The following is a 22356-nucleotide window of genomic DNA, read 5'->3' as shown; positions in this document are numbered from 1 at the left end:
AAAAAGGATTAAGACTAGCGGTTTCTTTTGTTAATGGGTCTTTTTTTTTTCGTTTAACCTCCAAGTCCACAGTTAAGCATTACTTCAGAGGATGAGATGAATGATTTGTAGCGTGTGTGAAAATGCCATGCCTGACCGGGATTCGAACCCGTTAATGGGTCTAGTTTTATATTTATCTACCTGGAATAAATTCCAAATGTTTATTTATTTTGAACTCTGTCTTGTGTGTAATCTGTATTTACTTATTTACTATCTATCACTATTTGATGTGCAATATCTTGATTGTTATTCATTGTTGATACATTATGTATTTTGCCCTGTTTTTATGTCATACTTACTGTTTTGATTATGTATAATGTCATGTACTTTGCTATGTATTTTTATGTTCAATTTGTTGTTATTGACATGTAATATTATTATCATTTACTACTATTATCCTGATTATTATATTAATATATATGTTTATTAATTGTTTTATTATTGTCAATTATTATTATTATCATTACTGTATTTATCACCACTGTTATTATTATTAATTTGTCTGGTTGCAATTATGAATATTTTAAACCAATAAACTACAATTATATAAACATTATAAATTGTCAACGACCTCTCAAGATACTGATCAAGCCCTGCGAAACACGTGACAGTATTTTAAATATACATACTCAACTTTTTGTGTGCTGTTTAATGTTATTAAATGTGTATTATTTTTAATTTTTGACATTTGTTTATTATATATATTATCTACTAAAGAATTATCATAACCATTATATACGGCAATTTGTTTTATAATACCTATTTCTTTGTTTAATTTTCTTTTATTTTCATTATATTTTGCTCTTATTATTATTGCTCTTTTTACCATGTTTGTGCAAGTACTAATTTTGTGTGACCACAGGTGATCTATGAATTTACATATTTAGATATATGTAGTTAAAATTATTTTTATTTGATCTTAATCTGAATTTTTGATTTTTAATTTTGATTTGATTTTATGCATTGACGTCATATTTTTACAAATGTAAAAATTTTCACAATTTAATTTTTAATGTAAATTTTAATTAATTTTTCATATTTTTAAATATTGTTTAAATTTTTAATTTAACTGAATAAAATAAAAAAAATAAAAAGATTAAAGTTTTTAAATTTTAAATAAAATAAATAAATGCATGATATGTTATATTTTATTTGTAATGTAATTTGAGATATATGTAATGCATAATGTGTGTAAATCGCAAAAGCGCTCCAGCATAAATAGTGAAATAAGGTAAGTCATGCTTCTTTATCTATTCTTTACTTTGGCTGATCTAATAAAATAAATATATTTGTATGTAATACAGAGGAGTATGATTCTTAAAAGAACTGATTTAAAAAAATAATATATATATAGTGCAATCATTACATCAAATCAGTATTTACTTTTTTCATTTTCTTTTAACTTTCATTTATATTATAAACATTAAATTTGTATTATTTACATGATTAACTTACTTAGCATAAAGATACTACATTTATTATTAAATAACTAACTACATATTTTCATAAGTCTTAATTCACTGAGTAAATGTAAACTTACTACTAAAACAATACAATCTATTATTTCCAAAATTATAGTACATATGTATTTTGTAATGTTTTCACAATAAAATTCAATCAGACAGGCATCAATCATTTGATACCTATCTGATTGATGGATCTGATATCTGGCCCCAATGCACATACCACTCCGTACAAGTTTTCATAACAGAAGAATGAAAATAAAAATTAATTTATCCACAGCATAAGTAAAAAGTGGAACAGGTACCTCATGTTATTAACTGCACAGCTGAAAGCCATATTTACATTTTTTTTATAATTCTAGAATCAGTCTGTTAAGAGAGAATATGTTTTATAAATTAATATATATATATATATATATATATATATATATATATATATATATATATATATATATATATATAAAAACATAGAACATTTTATATAGGTAGCTGCAGAATTTTGTTATTTAGAGAATAAAGCTGCAAAAGAAAAGAGCATACAAAATAAGGAAGACATCTAAGTAATCCGCACAAACAAGAAAATCCCTTTTAATACAGTAAAGTCTGTTAATAGCAAAATCTAAGAAGGTTAAGAAAATGCATAAAGAGTATAGCACATTGCAGTAATGAACTGAAGGTAGGACAGAAGGAGATATAAGCTAAAATAAGATATTACAAGATAGTGGATGGTGTTGAAAATTAGACAAGTTATAAAGTGTGATATGAAAAGTTCTTAAGACAAACAGAAGAAAGATGTGTGGCAGAATCTCATAGTGATAAAGTAAGTGAGCTACACGTTACGACATCCATGTGTAGTTAATTTCAGAGTAAGAGTGTATAAAGGGTAAAAACTCAGGAGGAAGTCAATTTAGGTTATTGGAGTAAATAACCATCAAGAAGAAGAAAAGAAATGAGGAAATAAAATTTGGGAAATTATAATTAACAAATATGTTAAAATATCCTACACATGTACAATCCGGCAAAAACAAAATTGCAGTTTTAGACTGGCTGCAAATTGGGAGAGAATAGTGAGAGCAATAGAGATAATTACATCACTATATAGAAGAGTAAATCTACCACAAAATTTGGGTGGTTGTATGACTTGCTATAGATTCCACATTGCAAATAAAAAAGAAAAAAATGAACGACAGAACAAATAACTTATGAGATACAAACACTTCCACTTCTATGTAAATTAAAGAGAGAGAACTAAGAAAACTGGAATCAACACTTGAAATGGATTAAATACTGGTGGTTTTCTTTACTTCTCTTCATATCAGTTGATGAATGGCAAATTTTATAATAGTGAATAGATAATTACAGATAACAGTAAAATGTAATAGTAACAGGTTATGCGCATACATTAGAGAAAAACAGTTAAAATCATCTAATTCTACTTCACCTCCATCTTTATTTCTTAAATTATTTTGAATGAGAACTGAGTATTATTCAGGACTTTAAAAGTAAAAGAATATTATACATCATTAGCATCTATAGATACAAAATATCACTAAATTATTAATAAAATAGACTTGATATAAATATAATCTTTAATGATTACATGCCTACAATGATACAATAATTTTTTTAATTATGCCAGTTACTTTTAGGATTAGATGAAAGTTGATAATGATTATGAACATAAACTAATATAAAAATGTTATAAACTAATATAAAAATGTATAATATATAAAATACCTAAATGACATACAACACAATGCAAAAGCACAGTAACAGAAATATTTCAAGTATGGAAAAAACTATTAGAAAATAAAATGGTTTGTTAGGTAAGTCCAGCAAAACAATACAATGGATATATTTTTTTAAAATCTTGAATCCTTAATCTGTAATTTCATTAATGTTAAAATTACTGTAGTAAGAAAAAGAACACAGTACAAACTGAAATTGTTAAAGAACCATGAATCCATAAACATCAGCCGTAATGGTAGGGGTGAGATGAGTTTTGGGTCAAATACTTAATAAAAACAATTTCTAGTAGTATTGCAACATCTTCCCAAATCAGCTGATTTGGAAGTTGAGAGTTCCAGCATTTAAGTCCTAGTAAAGGCAGTTACTTTTATACGGATTTGAATACTAGATCATGGATACCGGTGTTCTTTGGTTGTTGGGTTTCAATTAACCACACGTCAGGAATGATCGAACTGAGACTGTACAAGACTACACTTCATTTACACTCATACATATCATCCTCTGAAGTAATACCTGAACGGTAATTCCCAGAGGCTAAACAGGAAAAAGGAAGTAGTACTACAGCAAGGAAACATAAATAGACAACAAATGCCCTTTCCTATGTTTCTCAATAACATATTTTTAGTAAATCGGAGGTCCTGTATAAAACTAGCACCATAACTCTTTATTCTTTGCCGATATATTATAAAAAAAATTATGATTTAATAAACTGTTTTAAGTTAGAAGAGATTGGTTATGTTGTTAAATTCCAATGATAAATCTCGCATTCAATGAATGTTTTTAGAGAAAGTCAAAATTCAGCTACTTGAGAAAGGAAGTCCTTTTTTTAAAAAAATATTTTCTATATTGATCAGTTGTTCAGCACATCTCGAACACAATTTTAGATATGCTGGACAGTATGACCAAATTTATATATATATATATATATATATAAAGCAATAAAATATATCATAGAACACATAGATTTTAAATTTCTCCTAATAATTTATAAAAATTCTTAACATGAATAAATTATCTCATTTTACCTAACCAATATCATATGAGTAATTATAATATATATAAAAAAGACATAACATCTGTTTTTGTATCACAAATTGAATGTGTCTTGCAATTAACTATAATGAAAACAAGTGAAAAAAATCCATATAAATAATCTTGTATAGTGACATTCTCTAGAAGTCTATTAAAAAAAAAAAAATTAAAAACAAAGAAAACCTCACATGGGATCGAATCTAATAGCTATAAACTGCTCAAGATGGAAGAGGTCATCCATATTGAAATTAGGTAATTTAGTTCTCTTATGCCACTGTTGAATTAAGGGGACCACTTGGTCCTATACTTGCAATGTTAATAAAAGTTCCTTTTTCTCAATAATAATCATAACTATCAACATGATTTCTGTTTTGTCTTAAAGAACACATCTTTTTAGATATGTTGAACTAAAAACATTATAAAAATAAAGTGTTATAGTATTTTTAATTTTTTTTTTACAAACGTCTGATTTTTTTTGGAAGTTTTGGTGTTGCATTTTTAAATATTGTTAGTTCCACTTGTAAAAATTGTTATGCTGAACATGCCAAAACAAAATTGAAGGTGATATCTATAATAGTTTCTGAGAAAAAGTAATAAAACCACTGAAAAAGTAAATTTACTTTTTGGCAAAAACAAAAAAGAATAAATAGGGGCCTACCTCTTTTAGTACATTCCTGCTGCAAATGATGTTTTTTCACCTTCCTCTTCTTCAATCAGACTCCTTTTTACAAGGTGTCTATCCTTCCTAATTTTTTTATCAAGTTCTAACTGTGCTTTTTCCGCCTGCTTTAATCGTCACAGGTCCAACGATCTCATTACTCTAACACAATGTTTACCAGGTTCCAGTCCAATTTTTTTGGCAATTTACATTTTCCAATATGTCCATCATTGAAATGTATTACAGCTTGAAATACACCAAATTTCAATGTAGTTCGCTGTACAAATGTATTCTTGGGCACATAATCCAAATTACATAATTTAGTGACTCATTAACGTTTTGTGTTTTTCCTTGAAGGCATTTTTCTAGCAGCTCAGGGTTTGCTAAATCATGAAAAACTGTTTTTATAAATTGCATTATTTTTTGGGGTAAATGGAAATGATCATCATGGTTATATTTTTCTCCTCTTTTCATGGCTTGCTGGAACCTGCACCAAGTTCTGTCATCTTTTGGACACAACTGATGTAGTGGATTCTTGTTGAAATTACATGAAAATACTCTGTCCAAACTGCCTGTTTTAAATCAATAACAGTTTTACTGGTGTTTCTTATAATTGCCAGTCCATAATAGGTCTGTAGTTGCAGGATGGCAACTCCAGGATGTACCTCCAGGTGAAGTCCCATCAGGTAGTTTCTTGGTTTTCTTAATCTGGAGCCTATATGCTTCTGAACGTGTCCTATGCATTCAATTTTATTTAGTACTACACCATTCCCATAACGTTGGCATGAAGATACTTAGTAAAGGCCTTACTATCACCATCATCAAGGAATTCAGTATAATGAACATTGTAAGACAGTACAGATCATTGAAACAGTTTAACAGCTCCAGCTACCTCCATTGTCTCACTTGATCCTGAATGATTTGCAATGCAATTATTGTTCAGTTTAGCTTTACAATTACAGAATTTTTAAATTATTTCAATATCAGCTGCTTTCCAGTTATTAAGGATGATGCAGAAACTACTCCATTCAGAAAAGTGTGTCCACATTTCTGCCACATTCCGTCAAGAGCTATTGCAAAGTATCTATTGTTATCAATTTGTAAAACCGTTTCTTCGATGGCATTTCTCATAGAATCTTTGCATACAAGTTCTGAAATTGAATGTAAATAGTTGTAATGTATATGGAAAACAAATTTACAGGAGGACTGAAATCATAATAGCACATAGTTTCTCAGCTCTGCCTTCCCCTATAATGCATAGACCATAAACTAACCTAAGGTTTAAGTCATAGAATTTTTTTATGTCATCATTGACTGTGGTTTCTATAACTCACAAATTTCAGAAACCACTTCTTCCTTCCATTTATCATTATCACAACACAAAGTTATTTCTCATGCCAGTCCAGACAATGATCTTTGTAACTGCAAGCCACAATGGCAAAATTTAGATACCGTAATATTATCCAGTAATTGTACTAATTTATTCAAATTAACAATATCGTATTGCCAATCATGTACACTGGTTTATAAAATTTTAAATGTGGACTTACTGTGGCAATCGAAGATGGTGAATAATTAACACAACTTTTTTCTTTTAGGATCGGCATCAGAAATAGGCTGTAGTTTTAAAAGACTGATCGTAAATTTGTTTTCATGAGCTTTTTTTAAAACTCTGTGTTTTAAACTATAGACACATAGAACACTTACAAAACACATGTAAAAACCAAACAACTCCACAACTCAGTCTTCGAAAAACCAATCAACAGACAAATCCCAAGGCAAATCAGTACGGAACGGAACGCAAGGATGTCGGAGGGTGCAATACCCTCCTACTTTTCGCAGTATACGGACTTACGTCCTTTGCTGCTGGGTGATTCTAATGGACTGACGGTTATTAATAGTGGCTGACGTTTATTCGTTTTGTGAAGTATGGATTGCGTTCCGATCCAATGGAGGGTTTGTCGGTAGGGTGCTAATAATCCGACGGAACGATGTGCCAATAAGCTTATCTTCCGTGTCGCGCTCCATTTCAGCCAAGAGTGGGCTGAAATCCTTCATTTAAGGGGGCGTCCTCTCTTAAAGAAAGGACGTCGGAGGCGATTTTTGGACTTACACTTAATCATTTACTTAATTCAATTCAAGTTAACTTGGTTTGAATTAAGGAAATGTGGTTGGATGGATTGCTCTGAGGCGTTGCGCCCCGGAGCTATCTCAGTCAGTAGGAATATGGATTAGGATTTACTAGTCTGAGCGCGATATACCTCTATTAAGGATTAGATGTCTGCCCGCCGTAAGGGCAGACAGAAGAGATATACATAACGCAGGTTATTTTCGAGCGCCCGTGCGCCGGGGTGGTGACAATTTTGAATAAGACGCCCCCCTATTATATATAAACTTTGACTTGATGCAGATTATGGTCTAGCCCTAGAAAATATAATGGTCTGCGGAGGGTTTGGGGGGTCTGGTGGTGTGTGGCCAAACACGCCTTTATCTAGCTGTCCTTGGAGTTCTTCGTGATTCACCTAAAAAATAAAAAGCCCAAGCACACAGCGGATTGAACTGTTGAAAGGGGTGAGAAAGATTGCTCTTTCTACACCGTGGTATGTGGGGGTGAAGGGTTAAGGCAGTTGTGCTGCCGGAAGGGTATGGAAGTGGAAGTGGAATTTGGTAACGTGTCCGCCTGTCTTCCTTTGGCGGGACCTCACTGCGAAGCCGTAGACCTTGCCTAACTCTTCTCTTGAGTAACCTTTAAGTCACCGCTTTGCTTGTAGTTCTAAGAAGAACTAAGCGGGCGAGAAGGCAGGTTTCTTCTTTCAGCGGTAGTTCTTCCTTCATCGTCTTCTTCTCTGCTGCCTCATCGTCTCTTCTTTCTTCTGGTGCGGAAGGTGAAGGAGGTTTGAGCAGAGGGGTTTGTAAGGGGTTTGCTCATTCTATGTACACATACAATTTTATAAACATATGTGTGCGTGTATCCTTTAAATTTGAATTTCAATCAATTATTAATTTTGATTTAAATTTACAGGGGATTTAAGGTATCATGTCATTATGTTGACGCTTGTGTGCAAGAGTCAGATACGTTTTCAACTTCAATTATAATGCCGGTGGAGATCGGGCGACAACCCACGTTGTAGTTGTTGACTGGTTATCCCTATACCATGTTACATAATAATTATATATGTGTATGAATATTTAGTTTGAAGAAGGACTTACCTCATCTTTGTGGCATGGCTTACTTTTTTTCTTTTTTTTTTTCTCAGCTCCCCTGGGCCGGACCGACTTGTTGGTATTACGCCACCCAGGGGAGTGTCTTTATACTCAAATAGGCCTTCCCGCCTACCAGCTATATACTGGCATGGCAGGTCGGCCTACCGGTAGCTCTTTTTGAGAGTAATCTTTTATTTTATATGCCCCTTTCAGACACCACGCCATACCTGGAGTGTCGTGACGTGGTGTCGAGGTCTTTTATCTATATCTTTTGTTCTATTATTCTATTATTCCCTAAACTATATCCCCAGGAGTCCCCAGCGGCTCATTGGAACCGACACACCTCGGCATGCCGGCCCTCCCCGCTGAGGCTGTCCTCCCTTCCCAAACCTAAATCAAAAACCCAGTCTCCTTTCGTCGATGTTTTTCTGCGATAAGATCTGTCTGGTGTAACACGCTATGTTCTTCCAGTTGGATTCTCGACTATCGGAAAGATAGTCCTCGATTTGCCTACATATATAATTGCTCAATCCCTTTGTGGCCATTGCCCTGTTTATATGACTCCAACTGATTGAGCCAAAGGTATTCTTTATATCAAGTGAAATCATTAATGGAATGCGTCTTGTGCGCCATGTGCCTCTTCTGACTTCATTAGCCCAGTCCGAAATCCTACAGATAGCCTTCACAGTGGACCGCCCCCGCCAGAAACCAGACCGCAACAGCATCACCAGTTCACTCGGCAAGGGGGAACGGGCGAGCTTGTATAACATTGTTGAGACCTGTGACGACGCTGTCTACGATCCGTATGAGTTGGTGCGTTGTCGCGTGGCCCTTCCGAAAACCAAACTGGTCTTGCCTGATCGCCCGCCCCAGATATCGTGTCAGACGTTCTAAGAGTATTATTTCAAATATCTTCGACAATACCGGGAGCAGGGAAATCGGCATATAGTTTTGAGGGAAGAGTGGGTCCTTCCCTGGCTTCGGAAAGCATACGACTCTCGCAGTCTTCCAGCTGGATGGGTAATGGCCCACCCAGATAATGGAAGTAAAGATGACCGCTAGTCCTGTGATCACACATCGCGGGACGTTTCTAAGGGCACGGTCCTTTATGCCATCCGGCCCCGGAGCTTTATCCGGGCGTGTGGCAGTTATGGCCGCTGTGTCCTCGTCCTCGCGTACGCGATCAACCTGAGGGGGCACCGCTGTTGCATTTTCGGCGTAAGTCTCCCAGAAATCCTCGACCTCCTCAATATGGTCGTCATCGTAGACATCGGTGTTCGGGGTAAACTGGTCTTCCAGTGTATCCACGAAAACCTCTGCCTTGTCTTGGTCTGAGTAGACCAGACCACTCGAACCATGTAGAGAGTGTTTCGAGTTCCGGGCTCCTTCAGCTTCTTGCAAAGGCGGAAAGCTGATTCCATATCCGCCGAGGCCAACTCAAGAAAATCCCGCCAGAATTCCTCCCTGTGCGCCTCAAGCAATTGTTTCACCTTGATCGTCTGAGCGTTAAGCAGGCGCTTATCGGCAGGGTCCAAGGTGAGTCTGTATCGTGTTCTTAGCCGTCGCTTCTCGGCTATTGCTTCAGTCACTCTAAGAGGAAGCCTGTCCCTACGGCGGTCTACTGAGCTTTTCGTCGTACAAGTACTAGAGCAGCCCTGATAGCCGTGGTAACTGACTCGGTCTCGGTATCAATTTCCTCAGCCGTGCCCAGCAGATCTAGTGGCTCTCGGTGGTAGGTCCTCTGGAGAGTTTCATTGAATCTCATCCAGTCGACCGCCTCTTTACACCTGGGCGGCCCTATCATCTTCCAGTTCGAGCAGGACAGGGGAGTGGTCGGAACTGAGGTCCTCGATTGTCGTGATGGTCAGTGGTTTATCCACTGCCTTCACTATGGCAATGTCGAGGACGTCAGGCCGAAAACTACCCGACTTATGCGCGAACGTGGGAGTTTCAGGGCCGAGTACCCTGACCCTCGCCCTCTGTGCATACTCGCTGATGGCGCGGCCATTTCTGTTGGCTATGCAGCTGTTCCACGACATGTGTTTGGCGTTCAAATCACCCGCAATTATTGTGGGTGATTTGACCGCGGGGCATTTGACTGCGGGGGGGACCGGCGCAGGTGTAGTTCTCTGCTCCCCTCCCCCCTCTTCTTCATAGCCTTTTTGGGCTGTTGGCCCCCGCCAGCGGCGACGGTTCTCGCTTTTGGAGGGGCCGCCTGCTTGGGCGGTTTCCCTTTTGGAGCGGTCACCTTTGGTGGGCGCTCTGCAGCCTCCTCAGCAGGGGGCACCGCCCCCGGGGCAACTTGTACGGATTTCTCCGCATCGGGAGTCCGGGGGGCGGTCGGTTTCCCTGTCGCACCGGACGCCACACTGGCCTACGATCTTCCGCTGGTGGGTGTCGTGGCAGCGCCAACATTTTGTCTGGCTACCATCTTTTTGTAGTAGCCGCATCCGCGATAATTAGCGGGGTGGTCCCCCTTGCAGTTGATGCAGACTGCAGGGGATTCCCTGGTTTTTGTGCAGGTGGCAGTTTCATGATGTCCTGCACATTTGAGGCAGTTGAAGGCCCTCGAGCAATAATTGCTCGATTGCCCAAACCGCTGACAACGATGGCATTGGGGAGGGCCGCCTTTCGCCACGTAGGCCGACATCTTCACCCTGCAACAAAACAGGTTGTCAATGTCGTAAACCTTACGGACATCAGGGGTTCTCCTCAGAGCGACCAGACAGGCGGCAGTTTCCTTGCCATTCCTAGTTGTCATTTTTCTCACCGATGAGACGTCCAGTCCCATCTCGGTGAGTTCAGCGTACATGTCCCCGACATCCACGCTAAACGGGAGCCCCCGGCACACCACCTTCAGCTCCCTGTCTCTCGACAGCTGGTAGGTGTGGTAAGCCACACCTTTGGACTGCACCACCCGGAAATCCTCCTCGCTTGTCAACTGGATGCGCATCGACAGACCCGTGCATTTGGCAACGAGTCTGCCACGGACTAGGCCGGACAAGGTCCGACATAGTCCCGTCCAGTTGTCTGGACAATCCAGCATTATTGGCGGGATCTTGCTCTTCTGTTGAGGTGCAGGATCGGCCGCCGGGCAGGGAGCCCCTGTATCCATTGCCACTCTGGCGGCACCAGAGTGGCCGGATGATGGCGTGGGCGGCCTTGAAGTGCTCGAGGCGTTCACTCCCGCAGACGCAGTCGGTCTGGGGAGCTTAGAGCCCCCCAAATCCTTCTTGGCTCGCTTGGCCAGTCTTACGGACGCCCCCTCATCACAGCGGTCCGAGTCGCTGGACACGGATCCACAGGACGGGGCAGGCCGCGTCTTTGCGCGTGGCGCAACTACGCTATCAATTTTAAAAATTAAATTAAAAGAAAAAGAAAATTTAACTAAAATATAGTTTAAAATTACACTTACTGTAATAAAAGCACGACACAATACAATATACTAGTCACACAATAGTCCTATACAATTTATGTACTAGTGACTATAATAGTTCACTATTCAATAGCTGAAAATAAAATAAAATAAAATAAAAGAGAAGTTATAAATAACTTATTACAGTCTTAGCTGTAGTTGTAACAATAGCCTGGAATGCAGGTAGCTGGCCGCCCGGCTGGTGTCCTAGCGGTACCCTTTCACATGGTCAGCGACGCAGGTAGAAGCAGGTATAAGCAGTAGACCCTCTGGGCTGCACTAACACACTCACAATTCACAGAGCTCTTATCTCAGTACACTATCAGTTGTTTTATATATATATTCTACAAACAGTTCAGGTTACCCAACTTAAGATAACAAAAACTGCAATTTTTCGAAAAACAAGCATGAGAAGATATATTTTTTCTAACTTATCATCAAGATATCATGTTTTACATGCCATTTTAAAGAGCTAATAATTCTACTGTATAACAATCCGTATAAAACAAAAATAAATTTTTCAAAAGGTTTTTACAAGTGGTCCCCTTAACACAGGTGAATGATATCAATTGATAATATCAGGTCTATTCGGAAAGTATATAACTACTTTTGTGCATAATTGCCGTCCAAATTAAGACACTTATATCTATAAACAAGTTTTTGTATACCCTTGTCATAAAATTCTACCACCTATGAATTAACCAGGTAACCGTTTTTTAACACTTGTCATTTTCCAAACACTGCATCCGTAACCTTTTCTTCATTTTCGGGAAAAGGTGGTAATCACTGGGAGCCAAATCAGGGCTGTGTGGAAGATGGTTAAACAACTCCCATTTGAAACTATTGATTTAGTGTCGAATGCGTACTGCATTGTCATGAAGAAAAACGATGCCTGAACTCAGCATGCCGTGTTGTTTGTTTTGTACGGCCCTTCTTAATTGTTTTCTCACAGTAAATTTCAGCATTAATTGTCGTCCCTCTATCCATAAAATCAACCAAGATCTCACGGTATTACTACCTGGCTTAATTCACAGGCGTCAGAATTTTATGATGGTATGCAAAAACTTTGTTTACAGGTATGATCAAGTGTCTTAATTTGGACGGCAATTATGTAGAAAAGTAGCTGTAAGATGGATATAACAAACTGCTTCGTTATCAGTTGGTGTCTTTTTAATAACAAATTGGAAGTTATTTTCCGAACAGCACCCATATACAGCACAAAGATATATATATATATATATATATATACTGTCGCCGAATGGCTTCGACGGCACGTGGCACTTACTAACCTTATGGTGGCCCTGAAAAGGGCCGTTTTTGTCGTCGATTGGCTTCGACAGGTCGTTGTAATTGCTAACCTTAGGGTAGCCCTGAGAAGGGCTGTTGTTGTCGAACGGCTTCGACGGTTCGTAATCCATAACCTTGTGGTGGCCCCGAAAAGGGCTGTTTTTTGCGTTAGCTCTGAGAAGAGCTGCTGGGTCCGGAAGCCGAAGAGCGAAATCGGGGAGTTGCGGCTCGACCATTGAAGTCCGACCGGGATTTCCCTCAGTGGCAGTGGTGGCCCCCGCGGCATCGGTCGTCCTTCGCCGGCGCGGTTCTCCCCGAGCGATCCAAAAAAGTTAATATTAAAGAAGAATTACTCATTAAAATATGAAGTGCTACTGAATTTATGTGGAACAATCCTGAGATGATATGTAAAGCCATCGGAAATATATTTTGTCGGGCAGAGTGCTGTGTACATTGTGAAGGAGGGAATTTAGAATAATTACTGTAACTGAGGTTTTGTTATTCTGTTACAATTTTCATTCCATATATTTTATTTTTTTGTTTTGCTATATAAGAATGTTTATTAGATATAGAGAGAATAATAGATTTTCAGCCTTTCATCTGCTTTGTTTCAACAAAAAATTTAATTTCATTTACTTTTTATTGGAGGTATTTACATTCATTTTCTTAGAATTAATTTTTCTACAACTTTTGTAACTAAATCTTCCTTATTTATTAGTCATTTAACAAAGCTATTGTACTACAAACCTAACAAACAATTCAACACTGAATTATGTATTTTTTGTTGGATATCTTAAGAACTGCAGGAGTTACAGTTCTGGGACCTGTTTTATCCTATTTCCCAGCTCAAATTACATATGACACCACCAACTTTACACTTTAATTTGGGTCTCAAAAGTTGCAGTAGGGCTTCCTTTTATTAGAGCTGAAATCTGGGGAAAATTTTTCCCTAGCCATAACTCAAAAACAAAGCATTTCCAGAGCTATAGTTTATATGTACTTTGTTCATTATTTTCACAAGTAGAACAAGTCCTGAAAGTTTCCGCGTTTCTTCATGGGACATCCTGTGTATAAATATAATTTTTTTTTCTAAAGTCAGTACTTATAAGACCCATATTCCTCTGTACCAGTATTATTTTTATAATCAAAAACCAACTTGAACAACTCAAGTACAGAATTACAAAGCAAATGAAATGACACTTACCATATTTTTTTTATTCATAAAGCACTTTTGCTGAAAGAATTTCCAACTTCATCAACTTTCAGACAGAATACAAAGATGACACTCTTATAAAAGCGGCAACAGATGGCAGCATGTCTTTAGATAAAAATAGATATAATCATAATGAATATAAGTAATTTAATTTAAATCTATTCAGTAATGTAATATTGGCTGGCCACGTTACATGTATAAATTTTCTATTTATTTTATTTTTAAATTATGTCATATTTATATATAATTAGTTATTTTATTTGATTGATTTCATATGTGTTTATATATATATATATATATATATATATATATATATATATGATTGTAATTTTAATCTTTTAATTTAAAAAAAAAATTTCATGTTTGATATGTAAAATATATCTTTTATATAACTGATGATGCAGGATCCCGTGAAAGTGCTTTTTGAATAAAAAAATAAGGTAAGTGTCATTTCATTTACTTTATAATTCTGTACTTGGGTTGTTCAAGTTGGTTTTTGATTATAAATATATATATGACTTTCTATTCTTTACATATTGTATATATATATATATATATATATATATATCCTACATCCAACACTTTTAATTACTATATATATATATATATATATATATATATAGAAGGAATTCCTTCTATATATATAAATATATAGTCCTTCCTTATATATATATATATATATATATAGAAGGAATATATATATATATATATATATATATAGAAGGAATATATATATATATATATATATATATATATATATATATATATATATATATATATATATATAAAGGAATGAAAGTCAAATATAAAGAAATTTATGTATTAAGAGGGTGTGTATATAACCATACTTTTTGTAATTAAAAATGTTGGATACAAAAACCATTGAGTAACATAAAGAAATATTAAAAATTGTTATAATACTTACAACTTTGCCTTAATATAAAAAGAAAAATAATAATAGTAAACAAGTTTACAAGACTTAATAATTGCTTTTAAACAAAGCGCTGTCAAAAAAATTTGTTTCTGACCAACTATTATGGTAATTTGTAGGCTCTTAAAAAATGTTGCTTTTAACTGCTTTCTAAGATATATTATTCTAGAATCTCTCAATATAACACTGTAATCCTGCATTATTTATGAATTTCCTATTCAATTTCAGTTGTATACACTCTCTTCTATTGTTATACAAAAGTAAAATATATCTGATTACAATTATGTTTACTGTAATTTTTTCCATTTTGGAATACTTGTAAGCGATACTAAGGTAATTAATCATGGTGATAATGTTTTAACATCACTTGTATTTTAAATACTTAAATATAGTTCAGGAATGTATTCTACAATTTATTTCTGTTTTTGTACTGGATAAATTGGTTAGAAGTAATTACAGCTTGATGTCTTGAAAGAAAGCTTGTTGTCTGGTGTAGAAATATGTAACTCGAACTGGATTTGTCATGATCAGAATATTAGCTGAAATATCTCAGAATATTGTGAATGAATAGATATTATACCACCTGTTGAATACACTGATACACAAAAAAAAATTTTTTAATGTTTCTCCAAGTGTGATACCATTTCTTGAATTGCTTTTTTGCGTACATTACAGATCTGTAAATACAATTTTTCTATCACCCTTAGTTTTAAATAAATTACACTTCAAATAAATTAAGGGAAAATATAGTTAAAATCTGTAAAATTTACAATTTTGCATGGCCATACCTGCGTTAGAATGATTTCACCCATGCTTTTCTTTTATAAATAGCCTCAGGCATATCCCGAATTAATGTCCATTAGTAATCAGCTAGCATGTTAGTATTCCATTTCCCTTTAAAGTGGCTTTCCATCACCGAAATGTCTTAGTGCAAATGTTCACAGCGTTTGTCATTTACATCTCTGAGGTTGTCCGGGAGAAAATCTAGATGTGAGTGGAGGAAATGTATTTTCAGAGTCATATTATATCCTATAGCTCTGTATGAAGTAAGAAGTTGATTAACACTATTGTGGTAATTATCAAATTTTTGTTTGCTGAGAAAATTTTTGCAAGCATCTTTAAACGAAGCCCAAGCTGCACTTTCTACATTATTTAACACCAAGTTAAATACATCTTTGACCAACAAATATTCCCTCTTTAATTTTTCCTTCATTTACATTTGGAAATTTCTGCCTGATGTACAAAAATCTGGGACTATCCCCTTCTTCACTGCGTTTACAAAATTTTTCATTAGTCCTAACATGATATGGGAGGAGGTAAATATATTTTTTTAGGTTCAACAAAGGGCTCACGAATAATATTTTTCCCATTTGGAGTTAAGTTGTCTCATTTCTTCCACTCTTTGGCAACATAATGTTTATCCCTAGCTTGGCTGCGCCATTCGCAAAGAAAACACATGTACTTAGTATAGCCTAACTGCATGACTAACAAAATAAAATAGCTATAACTTTCAAATCATCACATATGTTCCAGCTGTTTTTTATATTTATTTTTTCAAAAACATCTTTCATTACATCGTATGTCTCTTTCAAATTAATACCATAAGTGATTGGTATTGAAGGATATTTGTTACCGTTGTGTAGTAGAACTACTTTTAAACTACGCTTGGATAAACCTATAAAAAGCCGCCTGTTCTCAGGTTTATGAATTTGTCCTAACTGCAACATAAGCTCATCAATATTTGTGCAATAAACCAAATTATTTTCATCAATAATGTACTGAGAAAGTTCTTTTTGTAGGCTTCAAAAGACCAAAATTTTTCTATTTTTTAAAGTAAATTCCAACTTTGCAGTCTTGATCCTAACAGTTCAACTTTATTTTTTGATAAATTTAAATACCTAACCAAGTCACTTAATTCACATTGTGATATAAGATGTGGCTTATTGGAAGATAATTCAAAATCAAAATCACTGTTGTCTTCTTCAGTACTGCCTGATTCTTCATTGCTGCTTTTAAAACATACATTCACAGGTGGCTCAGGAACTGGAATAATTTCACTGTGAGGTATAGGCCTGATTGTAGATTGCAATGATGGATATTTTACTGTGTTCAGATTTTTTAGAAATTCCAGACACACTTGTTCAATAAAAGTAACAATCGGTTACATGATCCTTTGGTTCACGCCAAACCATAGGTACATTAAATGGCAAAGCCTTCTGTGTAACTTTCAGTCATCCTCTTTAATATACAGAAGAATTAGTGCATACTATATGGGCCCATGTCTTATCCTGATCACCAATTTTATTCATTGAAAGTGCAAATGATATGCTTTTTTAATTAAAGGTGTAATATTTTTTCTATTTGATTTTACAGTAACCTCACCACACAACAAAAGGCATCCACATCATTTACACAATTTTGAGGCATTATGACACTGCACTGTTAACCAACTTAAGACAGTAATAAGACTAAACAAAATAAATTCATTCCTAAATCCAGTGCTTAATACAAACAACACAGCTGTATTTTCACTACATGTTTTGATCTGCACAGACATTATACGGTGAAAAATGAAAAAACCTTTAATTAAATTAAAAAAATTTTTCAAAAATGTTGGGTGATAGAAAGGTTCTCAGTTCATATTTGTTTTCAGCATAAAAAACCAGATTAAAATCATGTATCGCATATTAGGAAACAAAAATTATGTTTATCAGTGACATTAATGAAGAGGTGATCAAGATAAGAATGAAAACAATGAAATAGCAGAAGGTAAATGTAGACTTTTGTAACAAATATAGTAGTCTCATTAAGTTTCCCAATTAGAATGCATTCATGGAAAGATGCTAAAAAAAAAATAACGAAATGTAAAATAAGAAAAAAGCAAAAATTAATTTATTTTTTCTGACAGAGAATAGATAAACTAGATTTTCATCTTGTTTTATGTTCCTTATAAAAGCAAATAATTTTTTTCATATTACTGACAAAAAAAATGCAAATTTAATAGAAAATCATTACTGTTAAGATTTAGCTATTAACGATGTGTTCATAAATAAAAACAATAAAAAAATTCAGATAGTTATTTTAATATTTTAGTTTGCAAAAGTACTATCTGTTTAAAATTATAGTAGTGTAATAAGTTAGCGTATACACATTAAATACATTTAGTGGAATGTACTTCTCCCACACTTCAGACAATAAATATATTCACTTTTTATAATGTGAAAATAAAACCAATATTATTGATCTAACTATACTTAATAACAGTGCCCTTAAAAAATAATTCTGCAGTATCCATTGAGCAAAAATTACAACTGTAAAATTATTTACAGTTTTTTTTCTACTTTGTACTGTAATATCACTGCTTGTAGTTCTATGTGGTAAACTGTGAAAAAGACTTTAATTTTATCTTATAAAAAGTACTGCGAAATGTGTTGTAAAATAATATATGTAAAATAACTAATGATGTATTATCAGTTACAATAAATAAAATATATTATCATGATATTACATCATATTAATATATTTTGGTAAACTGTCCATTTCTAGGAGGATTTTTAAAACTAAATGATAAATTTATTGCATCCATATTTGATATTTAGTTATCTGATACTGAAAGACGACAAATCAATATTATTTTGCGGGGATGTAAAAAATCTGTACATTAATTACTGGTATCTCTAATGGGAAGTTTCAATGTCAGTATAATTAATAATTTCAGAACCACCAAATCACAGTTTTAAATGAAAGAATATTTTCAGTTTTTATTCTTTTTAATTGACTGATTCATCAGTGATTTATTTAAATCATAATCTAGAAGGACAACTAACAACTTTCAAATACATCTTGATTTATATAGAAAAATGGAAGAAAATATTAATGTATGTTGCAGTCACTTTCTGAAAAGACATATGAAGAATTTAGATGTTGCATGATGTACATGTGCATGCATTGACAGATAATTTATAAGTATATTTAAATTCATCGAGTAATTCTCAAAAATTGTGCAGTTTACATGGATCTAATACCTTAATATTACACTATATATAGAGGCCACTTTTGTGAGTTGAACATTATAATACCGCTACAGTACTATCACTCCTGACTTTTGACTAGATACTATCTGACTTTATCTTATGAGCCTGGCATAAGGTGTTTGTTATTTCTGAGAATGGGTATCCCATTTTTGTAATTTGCATATTGTGTCAGACTGCCTACAACTGTTAGGGTACAACACCCAAAATATGTTCACAATCTATTATAAGAAATTTTAATGTTATAGAAAAAAAATAAGCATCTTCTGTACACTCCTAACTCTTTATAATGAATTTTTAAACTCTTAGTGAGTAGAGGTAGTGCTGTGACTATATATAACATTGTTAGAGGAGTGCAATTATCTGTCGCTTTACACTTTCTGTCTCGACTTTCCTTATGACTGATGTGTGTGTGTGTGTGTATATATATATATATATAAAATACGTGATGTACAAAAGGTACTGGTCACTGGTGCTTTTTCTGTATTGTTCATTATATTGCCAGCCAGTATCTTGAGTAAAATTTAGGTATCATTAGTATAATAGAAATCACCTGTATTTTAGTGAGCTTGGCTTGCTGTTGAGAAACATTATATTTGTCTATATGACAAAGGTAAAAGGAATCTATTCACTCCTTGCTTACCCTAGTCCTGACATTAGACATTTGTTATTCTTGAGGATTGCTATGTCATTTTGGGAGAAACTTATATACGGTCAGCTACAACTATTTGGCTTTGCTAAAAACAGTTTCTATTTCAAACTACATGCTAAAAAATAATAATGTTTCAACACATAACGCACAAAATTTTGTTTTGTTAGTTAAAAAAAGAAAACCTTTTCAGAACTTCAATTCGATAGTTGGAAGCAAACATCATATATCTTGTCTTGATGACACAATTTTTGTATGATAAAGCATCTATTAGAACTGCAACAGGTCATGAACAATAAAAAAGGTTGAATGGATTAATAAATTATTCCTAAAAAAAATTAATTTCATGAGAATCCTAGATTTTTACAGATATTCATTCAAGCACAGTAAGTGACTGCAAGATATACATAAATAAATCATCACAAAGAAAAAATAGTCTGAGGTATATATTAATTTGTAATAAATTATATAAACACATTTTAAACAATTATTTCTATACTGGTAGTGTCCATAATTCATTTAAAGGTAATATGTCATTCTCTCATACTTTTTTCACTAATTTTTATTTTTTCATACCAATATATTATTTATACACAAATTATGTATATATGCATATATTACTCTATAGATAATACTTGTATATTATGTCAAATTACTTAAAAAAATAAAAATTCTACAAGTACTTAAATGTACGGTACTAATAATACATAATTCATATAAGAATAATTTTATTATGTATGGACTGTTATGTAATTATTATGCAAATAATCTCCTGAGAAATTTAAAACTTATATAAATTACATATTTATAGACACATGCAATAAACCTCTTAACTAATTAAAATAAAGCAATTCATTCTGAATACAAGAAAAGACTTCCTTTTTAAATGCATGCCCTCCATAATACATATATCCTCCACAAATACAATAAATTGTACATGTTACATGTAGAATAATTGATTAATGCTTTTTATTAAACAGACTAGCATTTTTATTATATATTTATTTCTTTTTAGATCTGACTTCAAACTATTTATCACATGTTTATTGTATTTTAAATTGCAATGATTCACATATTTCTGTTCTAATTACAAATTCGTTTTTCTTTACAATAAAAAATATTAAGTTTTGTCAGTATAATCAAAATCAACATGAGTTGATACACTTTTAAATTTTTAAATTAAAACTAAATTTAATATACTACTTTTTCCAGTAGGTCAATGCTGCCTGTTGTCACATACTACTTATGCATCCGTTTGGCAGAGCACGTTTTAACAGTCGGAAAAATTCCTTTTATATAAACAAAATTAAAATCATTAATTTCTTCCTCAGTTATGTATAAGCATAATATTTCACTAAAACATATCCCAAGTTTTGTTACAAACGTTTAACAAAAATAAAACTTTTCTTATTTTTCAGGTTATAAGAAATTCCAGATGAAAAGTGCAAACAAAAGAGGTTTTATCACGTAAATATAAATAAACTACATTATTAAATTACAGTTATTACAATTAATAATTATCTCATAACAACTATTTAATTACATTCATTTATGAGTATTCCTGGATTTATAATATATTTCACAACACAATAGTATGTAAATAAACAATTTTGTATTACACAAATACATGTAAATACAAATTTAAAACGATATTCTATCAGATTTTATATAATCCATATGGATCAATCAAGGCCATATTACCATTCCCTCTAATTTTTTGTTTTATTCTTATTTACATAATGATCCTTTTATTACTAAGAAACTGTACAGTATTAGTTTTAGAAGCTAATTAAAAATGTACATTAAATTGTAAAAAAAAATGTTTCATTGAATATACATTTTTTAAGGCTTATTTTTAAATTCAACAAAGATAAAAACCTTAAGCAGAGTTTTAAACAAGCCATTAAAACTGATCTCATTCAGTCTAATATATCCACATTATCTTAAGACAAAGAGTTAAAATGACAATATGATCGTAAATTTATAGGCAAGATGGATTCTTCCCCCCTTCTAATCATGGGTGTTTTTCATTCTACAACTATGAACAGCAACATGTGAATAACTTCATAGATACAATATGACAATTGAAAAGTAAACATTTTATTAATAGCAGTTTATTCAAGGTTTTCAAGTAAATCTTTTTAAATTTTAATCAAGAGATTTGCCATTTTTTGATCAGGGGAGTGTTATCTTAATGACAAAAAAGTTATTTAGGAGTTACATTTTTATTTAATGTGAAATTTTTTTATTTGTTCATATCGAACTCATTTATTAGCCAATTTTTACAACGTTAAAATTTCATAATAATCAAATAAATATACCACCTATTGAAACACTGTTACAGTTGAATTTTCTATTACCTATTATGATATATTATAACTTGATGTAAACCTCAGCAGTACTTCTATATCTAACAAATGCCATTATAATTTTAATAATGTTCTAAATTCAGTGTTAAACAAAAGAGAGTGTGATTGTATTTCTACAGCAAAGTTTATACCCGCATTTATTTATTTTGAAAACAGGGTTCTCAATTTCATTAATGTATGATTTTTTAATGTATTCATTATTTATTGATTCTAATTTTATATAATATTCTTTCTTATGTTTAAAATTTTAGAATAAATTATACTAAATGACATGGTTAGTTGATACTGTCATTTAAATGGATATGACTTGAAAGTA

At 33.3% G+C, this 22356-nt stretch overlaps 1 long non-coding RNA gene across 1 annotated transcript; it reads left to right on the top strand.

Moving 5' to 3' along the window:
* The first annotated feature begins 691 nt into the window (after positions 1-691).
* LOC142323174 (uncharacterized) lies at positions 692-21255 on the top strand. Its single transcript, XR_012756038.1, has 3 exons — positions 692-901; positions 17645-17760; positions 21090-21255. It is a non-coding gene; the product is annotated as an uncharacterized LOC142323174 (long non-coding RNA).
* The last annotated feature ends 1101 nt before the right edge of the window (positions 21256-22356 follow it).

The sequence above is a fragment of the Lycorma delicatula genome, chromosome 4, assembly GCF_047948215.1.
Source record: "Lycorma delicatula isolate Av1 chromosome 4, ASM4794821v1, whole genome shotgun sequence".
Lineage (NCBI taxonomy): Eukaryota > Metazoa > Arthropoda > Insecta > Hemiptera > Fulgoridae > Lycorma > Lycorma delicatula.
This window is presented reverse-complemented; position numbering and strand designations above follow the sequence as displayed.